This window comes from Dasypus novemcinctus, chromosome 6 (genome assembly GCF_030445035.2).
Source record: "Dasypus novemcinctus isolate mDasNov1 chromosome 6, mDasNov1.1.hap2, whole genome shotgun sequence".
Classification (NCBI taxonomy): domain Eukaryota; kingdom Metazoa; phylum Chordata; class Mammalia; order Cingulata; family Dasypodidae; genus Dasypus; species Dasypus novemcinctus.
The window spans coordinates 87,574,038-87,595,702 of record NC_080678.1 but is presented as its reverse complement, the minus strand read 5'-3'; the positions used below and the strand labels follow the sequence as shown (position 1 = coordinate 87,595,702).

At 43.5% G+C, this 21,665-nt stretch overlaps 1 protein-coding gene across 1 annotated transcript in view; it reads left to right on the top strand.

Moving 5' to 3' along the window:
- The window catches only part of FRMPD2 (FERM and PDZ domain containing 2), a 120,934-nt gene that overhangs the window by 27,509 nt on the left and 71,760 nt on the right, over positions 1 to 21,665 (top strand).

Genomic DNA, 21,665 nt, shown 5'->3' with positions numbered 1-21,665 from the left:
GCAGGTGCTCAACCACGGAGCTACACCTCCTCCTTGATTGCTTTTTTACTGTTGAGCGGACTTTATCTGTCCTACCCATGAGTGATTATTGGAAAAATGGCTTGCAAATTATTCTCCCAGTCTGTAACTTGTCTTTTGAGGGCCTTAAACAGAGCAAAAGTTTTTAATCTTGATCAAATTCAGCTTACTGAGTTTTTCTTTACGGATTGTAGTCTTGGTGTCATATCTAAGAATGCTTCGGCCAAATCCCAGGTCCTTAAGATTTTCCCCTACGTTTTCTTCTAAAAGTTTCCTAGTTTTACATTTTACATTTACATCTATGGTCCATTTTGAGTTAATTTTTGTATAAGGGGTGAGGTTTAGTTTCAAGTTTCCTTTTTTGCCTATGAATGTCCAATTGCTCCAAAACCGTTCATTGAAAAGACTATATTCTCCTCATTTATTGCTTTTGCAAACTTGGCAAAAAAAGTCAGCTGGTCATATACATTTCTGGGTTTTCTTTCTTTTTTTTTTAGATTTATTTTTATTTTCCCCCTTCCCCTCCTCCCACCCTGCTGTTTTTGCTGTCTGTGTTGTGTTCTCTTCTCTTCTCATTCTCTCTCCTCTGGGATTCACCAGTATTCAATTCTGGGGACCTCTGATGGGGTGAGAGGTTCCCTGTCAATTGCACCACCTCCTGGTTTCTGCTGCGCTTCACCTTGACTCTCCCCTTGTCTCTCTTTTGATGCGTCATCACTTGTGGTTCACTTGCGTGGGAACATGCTCACCACGCGGGCACTCGCATGGACACTGGCTTGCTGTGTGGCCCAATTTCTCTTCTTCTTTTTCACGAGGAGGCCCCAGGGTCGAACCCAGGTCCTCCCACATGGTGGGCAGAAGCTCCATCACTAGAGCCACATCTGCTTCCCATGGGTTTTCTATTCTCTTCCACTCATCTAAGTGATGTCCCTCCACAACTGCCAAATAGCCTTGATGGCAGTAGCAATATAATAAGCCTTGAAATCAGATAGAAAGATTCCTCACTCTAGTCTTCTTTTTCAAAAATATTTAAACTCTCTAGTTCTTTTGCCTTTCCATATAAATTTTAGAATAATTTGTTCGTATTTACAAAAACTGTTGCTATGATTTAAGAGGAATTGCATTAAGTCTCTATGTTAATTGGGGAGAACTGACATCTTTACTATGTTGTGTCTTCCAACCCATCTATGTGATATGCTTCTGCATTTATTTAGATATTTTTTTACTTACTTTTTTCTTTTTTTTTTTAAATTTGGGTCTTTTTAATTTAATTTTTCCATTGAGCTCTAATTCACATAACATAAAATTCACCATGTAAACCATTTTAAAGGGTAAAATTGTGTTATTTTTTGGTATACTTGCAGTATCATGCAACCATAACTATCTAATTCTGGAATATTTTCACCACCCCAAAATGGAACCCTGTATCCATTAAGTAGTCAGCGCCCATTAGCTGCTCCTTCAGACCCTGGCAACCCCTAATCTAGTCTCTATCTTTGGATTTGCCTATTCTGGATGGTTTCTTACAAATGGAATCACACAGCATGTGGCCTTTTGTGGTATCTTTCACTTAGCATGTTTTCCAGGTTCATCCATGCAGTAGCATGCATCAGTACTTCATTCCTTTTACGGCTGAATAATATTCCATTACACATCTATATGCTAATGTTTATGAATGTGTCTTTTTTGTATAAGTTTTTTAGATGTTGCAGCGGATATTACTCATACATACAAAATTTATCACAATCTACAGCATAGAAAATTTCCCAGTTCAAGTGATGTGTAGAAACCCTACCTCTGCTTATGCCCGTGTATCCTTTCCTGTTTATGATTTGCCTTAAGTATTTCCCCTGCATACATTGAGAACCAGATCAGCCAGTGTTATAGTAACTACTTTGACCATCTAACATAATTTGGAAAATTCAAGAAGGAAAGTCTATTATATTTACCCATATTGTTATACTCTCTGTTGTTTTCTTCCTTTCTGATTTTCCAAGATTCCTTCTTTTATTATTTCCATTTTTGTTTTCAAGGACTTCATTCAGCCTTTCTTTTAGGGAAGGTCTGGGGCAAAAATTCTCATAGTTTCCTTCCTATGAGAATGGCTTGCTTTCCTCTTCATTCCTGAAGGTCTGGGATGACAATTGTTTTTTCTCAGAACTAGAAACACGTTGTGCTGTTTCCTCCTGACCTCTATGGTTTCTGATGAGAAATCTGCTCTCATTTAAATTATTTTCCCCTACAGGCATTTCTTTCTCATTGCTTTCAAGATTTTTCTTTTTGTCAGTTTTTCAAAAGTTTGATTATGATATGTCTCATCTATTTTCTTTTGGATTATCCTGTTTCCGTTTGCTTAGTTTCTTCAATCTGTAGATTTGTAGCTTTTGCTAAATTTGGGAAAATTTCAGCCATTATTTCTTCTAATACTTCTTCAGCCCCGCCCTCTTGCTGCTACTTTTCAGGAATGCCAAAGACGTGATGCTAAATCTTTTGTTATGAACCTCTGTTTTTTTTTTTAAAGTCTGTTTTATCTCTGCCATTCAGATTGGATAATGTCTGTTGTTCTGCCTTTAGCCCATTGATTCTTTCTTCTGTCCTTTCCATTCTGCTCTTGAGCCTATTGATTGGATTTTTAAAAAACAAATCAATTTTATTGATACATATTGATAAAGCATACCATTTATCCAAAGTGGACAATCAATGATATTTAGTATAATCACATGGTTGTGTGGGTTTTTAATTTAGTTTATTTAGTTTTCAGATCTAAACTTTCCATTTGGCTCTTATATTGTATATTTCCTTTGTGAGACTTTTTGTTTTTTAATCCATCAGTCAGGTTCATGATTACTCATTTTTAAAATGACAGCTGCTTTAAAAATCATATCAGAAAGTTCTAACATCTGTGTCCTTTCAGTGTTGACATCTGTTGACTGTCTATCTCATTCAACTTGGGATTTTTCTGGTGCTTGTATGATAAGTGTTACCTATTGAAAACTGATACGTGGGTATTATGATATAAGACTGGATTTACCTTAAACCTTCTGTTTTAGCAGGTGTCGGCCCTGCTCTGGCCACCTTGTTGCTTCCAGGAGGAAATGGGAGCCTAAGTTCTGATGCCCTTGGGGTAGAGGAGCACGTGACTACCACGGCTCAGGAGTGGGTGTGACAGAGCCCTCCTGCCTCTGTTTTGATACCCCCCTTCTTGGAGGACCAGAGGCGTTGCTCTGCAGTGGGGTGACTTTTTACCCCCGGGTTATGGTGAAAACTTGACTCTTTACTCCATCTCCCCAGGAACAACCCCACAGAAGGCACCTCATTAGCCCCAGGCAGAAGTCCAAGCTCCTGATGGGGTCACCACAACGTGGAGGCGGGGGGCATGTTGCCACCCGGTGGGGACGAAAGCTGTGGCTCCTCACTTGGCTTCTCTGGCACCACTGTGGGGGAAGTGCGACGGGGGAATGCCTCACCACAGCTGGGGAGCGTGGCAAGTCCAGGATTGCCACCTGGTCTGGCTGACCGTGTGAGGGTTGGCCTGTAAATGTTTCCGTGGTGTTTGGTGTAGGATGGTTATTGTCTACAGGTCTTCTACCTTGCGATGGTGCTGCCCTTTGTTCTTTTGGTTTCTCTTGGGGCTGCATTGTCTGCACTCAGTGTTTCCCAGTGGCCAGTTTCTCCAGTACCCAGCCTGGGATTTATGAGCTGGAAAGGAATCCCAGGGCACTTACCACCTTGTCATTCCTTGGATCCTGAGAGCTCTAGGTGGTCTGCCTTTTTTTCTCCACCTTTAGGAGTCTTCTTATGTCTGTTTCATATTTAATGTCAGGGTTTCAGGATGCACTTAGTGGAAGAAATAGGGAAAAGTGGGTCTGTGCTGTCTTGTCCAGAAATGGAAGGGTGATGCCCAGCTCGGAATGTTACACATGATGAATGTCGCCATACAGAACTTTTATTTGTTTTTGTGTGGGGTGTGAAGTAGGAATCCACCTTTACTGTTTGCCAAATGGAGAGCTATTGTTTCAGCACCACTCATTAATCCGTGCATCTTTTCTCACTGATTTGGATTACTAAATACTACATTTTCTTATTCAGTTGGGTCAATTTCTAGATTTGCTATGCCCTCTCAATAGTCTTTTCATGTGTCAATCAACACTGTTATAGTCACAAATGTTTTATAATACAATCTTTTGTTTTGTTTTGTTCTAACAATGGGTAAAATGTCTTTTCAGCTTCTTCATTTGCACCTCCAGTTCCCCCAGAGAACTCAATGTTGGGGAAAACAGAGCAAGTTTTGAAGCCACTAAAGCAGCCACTGCTGACATTAAAGAATAGCACATCTGCAAAACATTTCCCCCTAATTTCCCCATTGTTTTGTGTTAGTCTTTCCATTGCTTTATTTTTTCCTTAGTTTCAATTTGATTTTTTTGTACTAGCAATTGTTCTATTTCTTCTATTTTTATCATTTCATACAATTATGATAATGCCCTAGACTAAGTTATTTAAGGGATGGCCCATATTCTTTCACTTGTTTAAAATGCTTTATAATTCCTCTCTTTTCCTGTTATTGCTAAAACTTGTTTTCTTTTGTACTTGCCAGCAGAATTTTTGTCAGCATGGCAGTGTTAATTAGACTGTCTTGTAAACAGCCCACTAGGATATTGCTTTTCTTCTAATTGGATCAACTTAGTTTTATAACATCCTTTTATTGGCATAAAACATGTGTACATGAAAGTTCAGACTTTCTAAGTGTGAAGCTTGCTGAATTTTCATTAGCTGAACACACCTGTGCGGCCAGAAAGCAGATCAGTAAATAGAGCATCACCCGGGAAACAGAAGCCTCACCTGTGCCCCCTCCATCACTACCCTTGGCCAAGGGTAAACACTGTCCTGGTTTCTGATGTGATAGGTTAGTTTTGCTTGCATTTGAATTTTATAGAAATTGAGTCAGACAGATACCCCTTTGTGCATGGCTACTTCTGCTCAACATTATATTTGTCAGATGCACGTAGTTGTAGTTTGTTTGATGTGTAGTATTTCATTGTGTGAGCATATGCTATAGTTTATTTATGTATCTACTGTTTATGGACATTTGAATTATTTCCAGGTTGGTCCTATTATGTATCATTCTGCTATGATAATTTAGTCCATGCTTTTGGTAGATTTGTGAAGGGATTTCTTTTGGATATATATCTAAAAGTAAAATTGTGTTTTGGAGCAAGCATATGAATGGCTTTAGTGGATACTGCCAGTTTTCTAAAGTGGTTATACCAATTTACACTTCTATTGGTGAGATGTGAGCATTCCAATTGTTCTTTATCAATGTTAATACTTGGTATTTTCTCTCTTTTTCATTTTAGTCCCACTGATGGATGTGTAGTAGTATTTTGTGATTTTAATTTGTATTCCCAGATAACTTATGAATTTGAGCACTTTTTTTTTAAAGTTTATTTATTTCTCTCCCCTTCCTCCCCCCCCCCCCCAGTTGTCTGCTCTCTATGTCTATTTGCTGTGTGTTCTTCTTTGTCCGCTTCTGTTGTTGTCAGTGGCACGGGAATCTGTTTCTTTTTGTTGCATCAGTTCTCAGTGTAGGCGGCACCATTCCTGGGCAGGCTGCACTTTCTTTCGCGCTGGGCGGCTCTCCTTACGGGGCGCACTCCTTGTGCGTGGGGCTCCCCTATGTGGGGGACACCCCTGCGTGACACAGCACTCCTTGTGCGCATCAGCACTGCACGTGGGCCAGCTGCACATGGGTCAGGGAGGCCCAGGGTTTGAACCATGGACCTCCCATGTGGTAGACGGACGCCCTAACCACTGGGCCAAGTCCACTTCCCATGAGCACTTTTTCATATGTTATTTGGACATTTGGATATCTTCTCTTGGGATGTGCTTGTTCAAGTCTTTTGCCCATTTTTCTATTAAGATGTCTGTCCTTTTAAAATTGATTTGTGGTAGTTTTAAAAATATTTTATGGGAAAGGGGAGGGATGGGGTATATGGGAATCCCCTATATTTTTGATGTAAAGTTTATGTAATATAAAGTTTCTTTAGAAATAAAGGAAAAATGTAATATATATATATATATATTCTGGTTAGGAGTCCTTTGTTGTATATATGTATTATAAATATCTGCTCTCCCTCTGAGTTTTTTTTTTTTTTTACTCTTTCATGGTGTCTTTTGGGGAAAAAAGTAAATTAAGACTTTTAATAGGTCTGCTTGATTTAATCCATGGTTTAGGATTCACTGTTATACAGTTCCACAGACTTATTAAAAAAATTATTCTATTTCCATATATACAACCTAAAATTTCCCCTTTTAAGCACATCCAAATATACAGTTCAGTGCTGTTAATCACATTCACAGTGTTGCGCTACCATCACCAAAAACATCTATTACCAAAAACCTCTCCATCATCCCAAATAGAAACTCTATGTATTTTAAGGCTTAACTTTCTCTTCCCTACCCCCTCCCCAACCCCTGGTAACCTGTATTCTAGATTCTGACTCTATGAGTTTGCTTATTTTAATTATTCCTGTCAGTGAGATCATATATCTGTCCTCTTGGGTCTGGCTTCTTTCACACAGCATGAGGTCTTCACGGTACGTCCATGTTGCGGCAGGTGCCAGAGTCTCAATCCTTTTCACCTTGTATCTTTGCCGCATTTCAAAGGAAGTTACAGGCATTATCCCAAACACGTTAGCATGCATATCAGTAACTAGAAGTTGACGACTTGATACATTTAATTTTTATCACTTACTGTGTGAATTTAAGCTTGTCACTTCAGTTCTTTGAACTTTAGATTTCTCATAAGTAAAAAGCTCATAGTCATAACTGCTTCTTAGAGGGTGTTAGGCGGCTTAAGTGAAATTATACATGCACACTTATGGCTGTGTATATTTACTTATAAATGCATGTGACAGGGACATTATATGTAGCTATTGTCACTGCTATTGTTAAACTGTGGCATAGAGGAGGAGAGAAAGTTACTGCCCCGGAGCCTCCTTCCTGCTCGCCCACATGGGGCCCTCCACCAGTGGAATCGCATTCTGCTAGGAGCTGGGCATTCCACGGGCTCCTAAAGCACAGGCTGGTTCGTCCCTCTCTCTGGAATTAGTGACCCTGAATGCTAATGGGTATTGCATTCTGGTCTTGGGCTTTTGCTTCTAGTAAGCTGATTATGAGAAAGATTCAGCAAAAGCCAAAATCTTCTTTTGCCTGCTATGAAACTGGCATAGAATGACGCACAATTTCCAAATAAATAGAAAGAAGGTGCTGCAAGGCTCAATTCATACACAGCCTTACTGCAGTTTCTTGGGGCCTTTTTGCTCTCATTGCTTTTTACTTTGCATGGCTGTGTGTGGGCCAGGAAAAGCACAGGCAAGCATGGGGGCCAGGATTTGAGTATTCTCAGCCACTTATGGTAGATCCAAGAATGATGGAAGTATTGATGAAGTAGATAGAGGAGGTAGATAAGAAAGCTGTATAAAGGGAGGGTACAATCTAAGTGATACAGAGCTTAGTTGTTGGGAAGCAGATGTGGTTCAAGCAATTGGGCACCCGTCTACCCCATGGGAGGTCCCGGGTTCTGTTCCCAGTGCCTCCTAAGGAAGATGAGCAAGACAGTGAGCTGACGCAACAAGATGATTGAACAAGGATGCACAATGAGGAAACACCATGAGAGACACAACAAACAGGGGGCATATGTGGCTCAAGTGATGTGGTGCCTCCTCCTCGCACAGGGGAGGTCCCAGGTTTGGTTTCTGGTGCCTCCAGAAAAGAAGATGAGCCGACACAGAATGCACACAATGAACAGACACAGAGAGCAGACAGCAAGCACAAACAAGGAGGGAGGGGATTAAATAAATTAAATAAATCTTAAAAAAACAAACCAAACCAAAAAAGAGCTTAGTTGTCATCAGAATGAGCAGCACAGCATCCACTCAATGCAACTCAGGCAAGAAATTTCACGGAAAAAAATCCACTATCAAGTATAAGAGATTATGGAGTGGAATTGAAAGTCCCAACACTGAAACATAGATCCTAGGCCCAGAATCTCTGTGACCCACCCATCAGCTCGGCAGTTAGGCTCAGTCACCTCCTCTGGGAAGGTGAAACACAAATACTTGATGACAAAGAAGGCAACATAGTGTTAATAATGTAATGTTCATTTAAGGAAGGGGTTCTTAACAGGGGGTCGGTGAGCTTGAATTCAAATTAAAAAGCACATTACTCTGGTGGGGACGTGTTGGTGCAGGTTTGAGACAGTTATTAAATAATACACAGGATAGTGTGGACTTAGTAAGGGTCTGCGGTTTTCACCTGCCTGGCAAAGGGGTCCTTGGAACAAAAAAGGTTAAGAACCCCTGCTGCAAGGGTAAGTCTTCTGACCGTGAAACTAATGCCTCTGTTGTTTAAGGTATTTAAAATGTTTAGGAAAATCTGAGATTTTAGAGAACTCAACATATTTGACTTACGATTTTAATTTGAAATGTGCAAGAATGCAATTGACTAAGTTTGTAGACCGTGAAAATGTTTAAAAAACCTGACTTATTCCATGTTTTAGCTTGACTTGTTTGATTTATAGGTGTTGTGTCTATACATAAAAAGATTTGGCTTGATAACTTTAAAATTTGCTTTGGCCTAATTAAATGTATTAAAAATTCAAATATAATTCAAATGTACAAAGGAATTTGATTCACTAATTTCGAAAATGGAGTTAATTGTTTCAGAGTATTTAATAAGCTTATCTTAGGAATTAGTTGAACATTAATCAAACATCATATGAAAGGGTTTTTAAAAAATATATAAATCACTAGATTTGTGGAGCATTATACTTTAAAGCTGAATGGAAAGGCTACGATAAGCTAGCTTTCAAAATTCCCAGCTTTAATACATTGTTTACTGATTTAAACCCATGCACCTTTAATTAGGCCTGTTTGCTCACACCCCCGCCCCTTCTCCCTTTAGCACGGGGGTTCTTAACAAGGGGTCCATGAGCTTGAACTGAAATTCAAAAACACGTTATTCTTGTGGGGACATTTTGGTGCGGGTGTGATATAGTTGTTAAATAATACACAGCATAGTGTGGACTTCAAGGGGTCTGTGGTTTTCACCTGACTGGCAAAGGGGTCCTTGGGACAAAAAAAGGCTAAGAAGCTCCGCTTGGGAGCAGAGGTGGCTCAAGTGATTGGGTGCCTCCCTCCCACATGGGAGGTCCTGGGTTCCTGGTGCCTCCTAAAAAGAGGAGCACACAGTGAACAGACACAGAGCAGACAGCGAGCACAAACAAAGGGGGGTAGGGGCAGATAAATAAATAAAAATAAGTCTTGGAAAAAAAAACCTTGCTTAGCAACTTGAACAACATGCGACTAGCCATGCAGCCATGTGACTTCTGTGACCTTAGTCAACTAAATTCTCAGTTTCCTCACCTGGAAATAGGGCTCGTATTCCCTTGTCCACTGTGAAGGGGGCAGTGGGAATCACAAAAGTTTATGGAATGCGGGAAGTTGAATCAGGTTACCCTCTTCCTAAGGCGTTGCTGGGAAGTACAGCAGGTGAGGATTCAGCCAGTCACTCTGAGCTCAAGCTGCACTGTAACTGGCCCCTAGGATATAAACAAAGAAGAAACATGTATGTCCCAAAGCATGTACAGAGCTAGCCAATCACGGAACCAGCTGGGACCCCCGCTGCAATAGGACATTGAATGGTGTTTTTTGATATTTTACTTCAATCTTCAGATCGTGTCAAGAAGAGAGTGTGTTTGAAACCAGCCTTTGACACTCCTCAAATGCGATTAATTGTTCTTTTCACAATGAAAGTTCAGTTCCTCAGCTCAGAGCCTTTGGAAGGCAAAAATATCTGGCAAGAAGTTGATAATTAAAAGAAAGTTTTAGGTATCTTCCATTAACATCCATTGATACCACTTTTTCATTTATTATGAAGATACACAGTTTTCTGTATAAATGAATGCCTTTAAATTAAAAAAAATCATGATAGCACAGGTGATACAGAAAGGTAGCAAATATTGGGAAAATGGTAAGTAAAAGATTGGGGATAAGGAAAATGTTACTCTGAAATACTCTAAATGCTCTAAAATGTTTTTCTGCACATTAGTGTCCATCCTCTCATCTACAAATGCGAGATTGCTCCTTGGAACACGGAGGGAAGGGAAGACAGCTGCTGGTTGCCTCTCTTGAGTTAGCTTGTTCCGTTGTTTCTCACACTTGCCTGGTAGGATGGGAATTATCGCCTCCATTCCACAAATGGGGGCAGCGAGATTTTGAGCGTTTACCTGCCCAAGGTCATGGGATGCAGGTGGTATAGCGGTAACTGGTGTTGCCAGGATGCAAAGCAGGGAGGAGTGCCGGTTTGCGTGGAGAAAGCGGCAGTGATGAATTTACCTACTTGGGTCAGAGAGTTCTGGAAAGTAAAAGCACTGACACATTTAGCTTTTTAAACTGGGCCAAGATGAGGCACAAGCAATCTTCATCCTAGGGAGAGGGATACAGCCTGCCTTCTGGAAAGTTTCACTCAGGTCTTGGCCTGAGAGCGGGCAGTTGGTTTTCAATGAATGTCCAAAGGAAGGAGGAACGAAGAGAAAGAGAGAAAGAACAAAAGAAGGGAGGAGAGGATCATTCTGAGAGCTCGGATTCCGTGGCGCTTGCGTCCTTCTGTGGTTTCTCCCCCGGGTGTCTATTCTGGGGACATGAGATATTTTAAGAGTTTTCACGAAGGTTGAAATGGGATGTTTATGGCACCTCAACCCTGGAAGACAGATGGAAACAATTAACACCATATCTTAAAATCTCATAGTTGGAAGCTGCTCAGCAGCCCTGATGCCTAAAATCCCTCTCCAGATAGAGAGGGGCAGTGATGGAAAGAGAAGCTCAGTGAGATGCTTTTTGCACCTGGTGCAGTTCAAGCAGGTGAGTATAATCTTCCCAATAGTTCCACTTCCAGATGGCACAAGGCAGCTCAGTGAGGGCAAGTGGGCGCCCTGTGCCCAAGGTCGCCCCCTCAAAGGCAGGGCCCTCGGCTTCCAACCTTGGAGGGCGCGTGTCTTCTTTTTAGCCACCAGGCAGAGAATGTTGAATTAAAAATGGCCCCAAATATATCCACCCCTGGAACCTGTAAAAACAGGGGCTCTGCTGATGTGATTAAGGTGAGGAGATCAGATCAACAGGGGTCACCCAGGGGGCCCTAAATGCAAACAAAGTGTCCTTACGGGGGGAGCAGATATGCGTTGGAGGAGGAGGCCGGGAGGCACGGAGGCAGAGAGGAGAGCGCAGGGGCTCCACACCAAGGACGGCTGGAGCTGCCGGAAGCTGGGAGAGGCGAGGGGTGGGTTTTTCCCAGAGCCTCTGGAGGGCCAGCGGGACTTTGCCCCCGCGATGCTGATTTTGGAGTTCATCCTCTGTAACTGGGAGAGGATACATTTCTGTGGTTTTAAGCCACCGCATTTATGGTAATTTTGTCACAGCAGCCACAGGAGACTGATACAGGCTTCAGGACCAAATTCTGAGAAACAACATTTCAGGGACAGCGAGAGGGAAAAAGGACGCTGGGAAACTTGGGGGGATCCAGGAATGCAGTGTGACGGGGGAGGGTTGTAGGAGGGGAATCATTGCCAGACCTCCCGTCCCATCCAGCGTGGCTGTCCCTGGTCCACCGCACCCCTTATCTCTGCGCAGTGGCGCCCTGAACTCCAGCTGGGGGGGCCCGAGCGGCCCCAGAGACTTGGGCCAGCTTTTGTCCCAGTGCGGGAATTTCTCCGAGAATGCTGGAAGTATTTAAGGCCAGAGGTCGTTGACAGTGCCTTGGTGGAGGCGAGGGAACGGGGGAGGTTAATTAAGGCCAGAACATTGGTTATGTCAAAAGACACGGCACAACTCGGCAGTCAGGAGAGGACAGGTGGAGAAGCCAGCAGGCGACGTACCTGTGAAGTATCGTGGGTGGCAAATGCACCTGCGTGTCCTCGGGTACATGGGCCCACCCGCAAGCTGGCGCTCAGTGGCCGTCGCCAAGTGGCCACCAGGGACGTGGACACCGGGCCCTCAGGGTGGGGAGAGCAGGCCTGAGTACGGCTTTTGCTTGGAAACCGTCTGAGCTAACCCCAGGGACTCCACGAGGCATGGAGAGGGTGGCCCTCGGCGCCGTGAGCTCCCGCGCCCCTTCAAGTGCGCCCAGAAAGCAAAGTGGCTTCTGCCTGGCTTGGCGCAGCGGGCCGCGTGAGTCCTGCCAGCTAGCGGAGAGAACAAGCCCCTTCTCGGGTTAAATCCCGCCCTGGTTTCCTCTTGCCCCCAAGCAAAAGCCAAACCCCTGCCCGTCTGGCTGGTTTCGCTCCCCACTCCCCCACTCTCCGTGCTCCTGCCTCCTTGGCCCTTCCAGGCCCTGGGTTTTGTGCCTGCTGCTCTTTCCACCTGGAAGGTCGTTCCCAGCCTGGCACCTTCCCCTCCTGCCAGGCTCATCTTGAGCGTGACCTCCCCGGCCCGGCCTTCGCGATTCTCCGCTAAGGGGTCCTCCGCTCGGAGGCGTGTTCCGGGGCCTCGTCTTACTTTTCCTTTAGAGTCTTTTTCGTTCTCTGGAATTTTCCAGTTGGTCTCTCTGCTCATTTCGCTCTCCCTCTCCATGCTCCCACGGGAGCAAAGCCTCCCAGGGCTGAGAAGGGTGTTCTCCATTCTATTTGCAGCACAGATTGGAAAATGTATTTCGGCCCTTGGTAAGTGTTTGTGTTTTAGGGGTCTAGAACCAGCAGGACACACATATACACATATGTAATGTAAAACGATTTATTAAAGGAATTGGCTAATGCAACCATGGATATTGATGGATATTGGCAATTCCAGATTCTGTAGGTTGAAAACTCAGATAAAGGCGATGTTGAATTCCTCAGGAGATGCTGGCTGGCTGAAGTAGAGGCAGGAATTCTTTCTGACTTCTGAAATCCTCAGTTATGGCTTAAAGACCTCCAACTGCTGGGTGCAGAGACTCCCTTCACTGGTGAAAGCAGTCTCTTTTGTTGATTGTAGATGCAATCCACTGTAGATGCAATCTATGGAATACCCTCTCAGGAGTAATCGGGCCAGGGCTCACTTGGCCAAACAACTGGACACTACCCCTTAGCCAAGTTGACACATGAACCTAGCCATCACAATCTGTTAAATAAATGCATATGGGGGCTGTGAGTCAGGACGGCCTCAGAGCAGAGGTTCAGGGCTGCTGTCACCGTGGCCCAGGTAGGGGGAGGCCCAAGGAGAAGCACCAAAGAGCAAGGGCATAACGCGAGCTTCTAGCCCGCGCCAGCCCGGTGGTGAGGGCGACTGGAGTCCCTCAGAGACGGGGCTGCACCCCAGTATGGGAAGTCACCAAAGGGGCCTGGGGAAGCTCCCGGTGGGAAGTGGGGGGATCTGAGGAAAAAGGAGACTGTTCAGCCCTGAGAGGACCCCAGAAGCTTTCAGGAGGTGGAGTACATACAGCAGAGGCCTCGGGCCACGGAGGTGAGGTCCAGGAAAGGGCTAGAGAAGAGGGTGGGGCTGTGGAGCCCCCCTAAGGCCGTGCCGCTGTGCGGAGCATCCCACCAGCTGCTGGACGGGCCTTATCTGGGCGGGGGGATGACCTGCTCTTAAGACAGCTCAAGATGCCTCTTCTAACCAGACCAGTCAGAAAAGCTGGAGAGAGGCCAGGGGTGTCACAGTATGGTGGGGAAAGGCTGACATCTGCTTTCTAGTCCAAGATCACGGACTCTAAAACACTTCACTTCATCTCCAGGGGCAGCACCGCGTGGTGGTAGAGGGCACTGCCTCAGGAACCAGCCGTGTGAGCTCAACTCCTAGCTGCAGGAGCCCAGGAGAACCACTGGCCTTCTCGGACCCTCAGTTTCCTCATCTGTGAGATGGGCATGCTGACAGTCCCATTTCAAAGGGGTGTTGGCAGGAGTCAAAGAGCAGTGGCCAGCAGCCAATCAGCACAATGGAAATGTTTGCCTGTGCTGTTAGCAGAGTCGGGTCTGAAATGGAATTTGCAACATTGTGCACAGGTAACTACACCACTGTGAACTGGAGTTGGTCCGGGGGGGGGGGGGGGGGGGGAGGTGGCTGGTGGGCTGGAGTCCCTGGAGCGGCTCCCAATAGGCCCCTCCCCCGCGGGCCTCTCCAACAGGCAGCTGCACACGGGGGTGGTGAGGGCTGCCGGCGGAATGCAGACCCCAAGATGCTCCCGGGGTACCCACACTCTCCAGGCCCCACCTCAGCCCTGCGGGCAGATGGCAGCGGTCAGCTGCCACCCCGGGGCCAGTCACGGGGGAGTTCGTGCAGAAAAGTGGCACGCTGGCATTTCTTTCCGCAGCAGGGCCACACGTGTGCATCGGGACAGTGGGTTGATGTTAGAGAAAGGGAAGGACGGTGGAGAGCTGGCCGGCACTGACCCCTGGCTTGTGGTTGAGCTCGAGGCGGAAGGTGTGCTCGCGGCACTTCTGGGAACAGGAACGGCTGGAGCGTCAGGCCTCAGGGGAATCCTCAGCGCAGACGATCCAAGGGTCTTGACTGCCCACAGCCGCCGTCCTGCGGTGCCCTCGACGGCGGGTGCGCCTTCCCTCCAGCCTCGATGGAAAGAAGGAATGGTCGGGCCTCGCCTCTGCTTGGCCTCTGTTCACAGAATTTCAGGATAATTCTCTTCAGAGCAGTTTAATATAACTGATGAAAAGTGTTGGGTTCATATTTTGAGAAGACAGATGGAAATGGAATACATTTTTTCTGGATTTGTTAAAAGATGCTTTTAGCAGGGCAGCATTTGAAATGGTTTTAATCTTTTTGTCACAAACATAGACAGGAAACCATAAAAAGAACCATGTAGCTTCATGAGCTAGTACAAGGCAGACGCCTTTGTAACAATCAGCCAGGCCGCGAGATGGAGATTTGCCGCCCTCTCCGGGAGCTACGGCAGGGCTCCTACCGAGGGGTCCGAGATTCGTGAACACGTGACTCGACAGGGACGTGTTGGTGTGGGTGTGATGTAGCTATTAAATAACACACAGGATGTGGGGACCTAGGAAGGGGTCCATCGTTGTCACCTGAGGGCAAAGGGGCCCTTGCGACAGAAGAGGTCGAGACCCCCGCTCTACGGCCATCGCCCTCCTGCCCCTCCAAGAGTAGCCACTACCCCAGCGTTTTCACTCATTATTTCTATTTGTTTCTTTATAGTTTACCTCCTAAGTGTGTGTCCCTAGACACTGCAGCTTAGTCTTACCTAATTTAAAAAAATTTTTATGTCTTTAACTAGAGACTCTCCCTCTATCCTTTTTTTTTAAGTTATTAAGCTATAATTCACACACCATAAAATTCACCTTTGTAAGGTGTATAATTCAGAAGTTTTAGTATGTTCACAAAGTTGCACAATCATCTCCACTAATTCCAGAATGTTGTCATCACTCGCCCCCAAAAACCCTGACAACAACCCATATCCATTAGCACTTAATACCCACTCCGCCTCCCTCAAATCCTTGGCAACCACAAATGTACTTTCTGTCCCTATGGATATGGATGTGTCATATAAATAGTGTTTTGGGGTCATATATGTGGTCATTTGTGATTGGCTTCTTTCACTCAGCATAATGTTTCCAACGTTCAACCATCTTCTAGCATTTCATTCCTTCTGCTAAATAATATTCCATTATATGTATACACCACCTTTTTTTAATCCAGTCATCAGTTAATGGATATTTGGGTTGTTTACCCTTTTTGGTTATTATATAATACTGTTGTGAACGTTCTTACACAGATTTTGTGTAGGCATATTTTCATTTCTCTTGAGTATATATCTAGGAATGGAATTGCCAAGTCCTGTGGTAATTCTGTGTTTAGCTTTTTAAGGAAATGTCAAACTGTTTTCCAAAGTGCCTATATTGATTTACATTACCACCATCAATGCATGAGGGCGCCAATTTGTCCACATCCTTGCTAACACTTACCATTGTCTGTTTTTTTGTTTTTTGTTTTTAATTTTGGCCATCCTGTTCAATGGGAAGTGGTTTCTTCTTATGGTTTTAAATTTATATTTCCCTAATGACTAATGGTGTTGAGAATCTTTTCATGTGCTTATTGGTTATTTTTCTATCTTCTTTGGAGAAATGTCTATTCAAATTCCTTGCCCATTTTAGTTGGGTTGGCTTTTGTTATTGAGTTATAGTTCTTTATGTATTTTGAATATTAGCCCTTTACCAGATACATGATTTACAAATATTTTCTGTTGTTCTGGGCCTTGTCTTTGCACTTTCTTGATAGTGTTCTTGAAACATAGAGGTTTTTAATTGCGACAAAGGCCAATTTATCTCATTTTTTGCTTGTGCTTTGGCTGCTAGAAAGAATCCATTACCACATTTGTGGTCATGTAGGTTCTTTCTACACGTTCTTCTAAGAGTTTCTATATTTTTTTTCTCTTACATTGTATCTTTGATCCATTTTAAATTAATTTTTATATATAATATGAGGCAGGGGTCCAACTTCATTCATTTCAGTGTGGTTATCCAGTTGTCTTAGCACAATTTACTGAAAAGACTATTCTTTCCCCGTCGATTTGCCTTGCCACTCTTGTTTAAATCAATTGACCATAATTGCAAGCATATATTTTTGGATTCTTAATTTTATTTCATTGATCTACATGTCTATTATTATGCCAGCACCACACTTTCATGATTTCCTTAGTCTTGTTGTATGTTTTTAAATCAGAAAGTATGAGTTCTTGAAATTTGTTCTTCTTTTTAAAGATTGTTTGCCGATTCTGGTTCCCTTGCAATTCCTCTATGAACTTTAGAACCAGCTTGTCAATTTCTACTAAAAAAGGCAGCTGGGAGTTTGGTAAGGTTTGGTGATGAATTTGTAGGTTAATTTGGAGAGTATTGCCACTGAACTATATTGTCTTCCTATCCATGCATTTTTGTGTTCTTTCCATCTGTTTGGCTCTTCTTTAATTTCTTTCAATGATGTTTTATAGTTTTCAATGTATAAACTTTGTACTACTTCTATTAAATTAAATTATTTTATTCTTTTTGATATTTTGATTCATCTTATTGTGAATGAAATTATTTTCTTAATTTCTGTTTCACTTTGTTCATTGCTAGTATATAGAAACACAGTAGATTTTTATAATGATCTTGTATCCTGCAACCTTGTGGAACTTGTTTTTGGCTCTAGTAGTGTTGTTGTGGCTTCTATGGGATGGTGACCATTTGTCCCTTACTCTTTGTATGGGCCATATCTTCTCATTTCTTTGCATTCTGCATAAATTTTAGTTAAAAACTGGACGTGTTACACTTGATACTACACTTGAACTTAGCCAAAAGGCCAAGAAGTGATGAAAACTGGACATTTTAAACAGCATAATGTAAGATCTCTCAAAATCAGATTCTCACCCTCCCCAGGGTCTGTTGTTGGGTTGCGTTACTATTGTTGCTGGCCGATTAGTTACTTTCCTGAACGGTGTTGAAGTCTGTGTTCTTTGTCATCTGTGGTCCCTAAAGTCTCTCCTTGGCTAACTTAGCAGTCAGCTAACGATTGGGCAGAGGTTTCTTTAAGTGCCTGGAACCCACAAGGCTCCCTGCCTTGCCGAGGAACTTTGCGGGTGTTGGGGCGTGTCCTTAACACTTAGCTAGGCAGTTCTCACCCCTGCCTTAGCCTTCACATCCTACTCACGCAGAGCCTCATGGTTTGTCAGAAGCAAGAGCTTAGGGTCGTTTCAGGTTTTTCTTGAGCATGCGCACAGCCTTGGAAATGCACACATTCATGTAAGGAGTTCTGAAAAGGTTGATTCTGACAATTTTTGCCAACGTTCTCATTTCTTTTAAGGAGAGGATTTCAGAGGCCCTTACTCTGTTACACCCAATTACTTTACTTACTCTTTCTTGGCTTTATAATTTATTCTCTGAGGAGCACAGACTGTTTGACCTGCAGAGTTTTCCAAGTTCAGATTTTGCAATTGCCTGCTCTCTGCAGTTCAACATGCCCTCCGTCTTCTGAAGTTCATAAAAATTAGCTGTTAGTTGGGATATCTGATCTAAATCAGATTTGATTCCTTTAACAAGACTGTAAGTGTTGGTATGTTCTTAATAACAGAGGCACAATGTTTGAATTTTGAAGATAAATCTATAATGCGGTCAAATTTAGAGAGGTATGTGCATTTATTTTTTAAAATTAAAAAACAGGAGCAAGCAAAAAACTCACCCAACCAAGCCTAGACTCTTTGGAGTCTATTACATAAGAATAATTCAATACGCTGGTTTGCTGAGTCTGAAGTTTTTAATATCCAGCCTCATCTATAATTATAACAACTAGTAATATTCTAGTCATAGTATATTAGTTACCTATCAGTGCTAGGTTACAGTTGCCTGGTAATAATTGTAAAAGCTAACAATTATATAATGTTTGGTTTGTGCTAGGCACTTTCCTGACTTCTTCTCCATATTACATAAACTTCTCATTTGCCTCTACTTGGCCTGTGGTGAGTTGGGAATATAAACATACACAGTATCTACATTTTGTTCCTCCAATTCAGATGTGTTAGAAAGTGTTAACTGTATCATGGCCAAGAATCCCTAAATCTTCAATTTCAGTCTCTGCATTTTTAAAGCTTGCCCCAAAGCCTACAAGTAGGGAAATAATGTCTTCTGCTTGAGTGCAACTAATCAAAGCTGTTCGCCTCTGTAATGTCAGAATTTTGTCATCATCCTCCCCAAAAACCCATAACCATTAGCAGTTATTTCCTATTATTCCTCCTGCAAACTCCTGGCAACCACAAATCTAGGTGATGTTAGAGTTATTGTGAAACGGTATATCTATCAAAGGAGCAGACATGCCAAACCAAGCCTCTTCACACACGTGTGTGTATTTGTGTGCACACACAGCAGCACTTTTCCGCATGGTGTCAGTGGCATGAGGCATCTGACTCCAAGTATGACTTGCCAGCCTGGATGTCCTTGAGCCGAGCAATCACACTTAGGGAAGCACCTGCCTCTGTGTGTGTGTGTGAGTGCTTTACGTGTATGTTCAGATTTATTGGTTAATGCTAACTTGTGTTCCAAGGTGACTAGTTGAACCAATTTGTGCTTTACCTTGCAGTATGTGAGAGTTTCCACTGTTGCTGATAGCACCAAGTGGTGGCATATGATCTACTTTTCCCCATCTAGTTGATTTGGAATTATTTTTTATTTTGAAATGGTTGCAGATTCACATACGGTTGTAAAAAATAATACAGAGCATTCCCATGTTTCCTTTGCCTCATTTCTCTCAAACATGGCTATAGTATATAAAGTAACTATAGTGTAAACATAACTATCCCAATAACCTGTATGCATTCTGCTGATCTCACTCAGATTTCCCACTTTACTTGTGTGCATTTGTCTGTGTGTATTTCATTTTGTGTGACTTTATCATCAGTTCAAGTAACCACCATTACAATCAAGATATATAAGGCAGTTCCCTTTAGCACAAGGACTCCTCTTGTTTCCCTTTTATAACCACACCCACTTACCTCTCTCCTAATCCTTAATCCCCAGCAACCACTCATCTGTTCTCCATTTCTCCAATTTTGTCATTTCAAGAATGTTGTATAAATGGAAGCATACAACAGTTTGGGGTTAGATTTTTCCCCAGCCTAATTCTCTGGCAATTCATCCAACTTGTTTCATGTATTGATAAGTTATTCCTTCTTATTGCCGAGGAGGATGCCATGGTTTGGAGGTACGACAGCTTGTTTAACCCTTCACCCACCAAAGGACATCTGTTTTTTTTCTGGTTTGGGGCCACACAAATAAAACTGTGATGGGCATTCAGAGAGAGGTTTCTGTGTGCACATAAATTACAATCTTCTGTGATAAAAGCCCAAGAGTGCTATGGCTGAGTCATATGGTAGCAACACATTTGGTTTTGTAAAAACTTCCAAACTCTTTTCCAGCATAGATGCATCATTTTACATTCCCACCAGAAATATTTACGTGATCTAGTTTCTCTGCATCCTTGCCAATATTTGGTGTTGTCATGGTGCTTTATTTCAACCGTTCTGATAGGTGGATGTGCTCTCTTATTGTGGGGCTAATTTGCATTTCCCTAATGGCTGGTGATGTTGAACATCTTTTCATGGGCTATTTTCCATCTGTATATCCTCTTGGGTAAAATGTCTATTCATGACTTTTGTCCATTTTCTAATTGCACTGTTTCCTTTCTTACTGATAAGTTTTAAGCCTTTTTTATATATGCTAGGTATGAGTGGATATGTAGTTTACAAGTTGTTTTCTTCCTGTGCATAGCTTGTCTTTTCTTCTTCTTAACAGGGTCTTTCTCAAAGCAAATATTTTAAAATTTGATGAGGTCTAACTACTCCATTTTTCTTTTTAAGGATCATATTTTTGGTGTCAAATCTAGGAACTCTTTCTCTAGTTCTAGATCACAAAGAGTTTCTCCCATGTTTCTTTCTAAAATTTATAGTTTTGTGTTTTACATTAAATCTAATATCCATTTTATTTAATTTTTATGTAACATGAAATTTAGGCCAATGTTAAATTTTCTTCTATTGATGTAGCACTATTTCTTGAAAAGGTTGTCTATCCTCCATTACTCCAGAATTACTATATTGGAATGACAGTTTTAATTAGCTGCACCATCCTAGGAGACTTTTACTGTATATATTTTTTCTAGTCATTAAGTGAGTGGGCAAAAAATATATTCAATATTTTTGCATGATATTTATTTGGGGATTCAGGGATTTCCCATCTGAGAATCATAATCTTGTCCTTGTTTTTCCTTTAATAAGTAGCCTTTCACCATGGGTATAGAGAACTTAAAAAGTGTAAAGTGTCAAGTGTCAAGTGTCAAGGCAAATTGGAAAAAAAGGAGAAAACCAAAAAAAAGAAGGGCTAGGGCCTTAACCTCCAAGCCTTCACCTTTTACCTGTGCTACCCACCCTGCTTTCCTGCCTGCGATCCCTTCTTCCCAGGCTCATCACCCAGGAAGCCTGACGGGTCCTGGAGCTGGCTCCGGGGAATCGCCTGCCATGGTGGGGTCCTTTCCGCTCAAGAGATGAAGGCCCTTTTCCCTGGGGACTCCTTTTCTTCCTGAGACGGGAGGAAACCAGCCCTAGAGGCTTCTGTAGGGCACTGAGCAGCGGGCGCGTGGAAGGCTTGGCTTAGATGGGTGGGTGCCCCACCCTCCCCCAACGCAACACCACCCCTGAAGCTCTGGCCGTTGGCAGGACCAGTGACGTCGTGGGTTAGCAAAGGCCCGCCTGGCTCTCCTGGCTGGCCCCCGGCCCCGGGGCTCCCTGGGGATTGGCGGGGGCAGCTTGGTGGGATCTACTTCTGTGTGAGCCTTGGTCTAAAGGACTGCGGCTAAGAAGCGCAGGAAGAGGAGCCCGTCGCCCTCACCGCCTCCTCCAGCTCCACGGCTGGACGTGGCGGGGAGTCTGCACTTCCCCTCACCCTGGGACTCCAGGGGGTTCTCCCTGCTGGGGCAGAGGCTGCAGACCCTCAGGGAAGGGGCCGGCGCCGCTTCCCGTTCTGCTGGCCTGCGGCAGGAGGGCAGATCACGCAGCCGCGGGCTAGAGGCAAAGCAGTGGTGCCCCCTCTCCTGGACAGAGGGTAGCTCTCGGCCACCACTCGGGTGCCCTTCAGA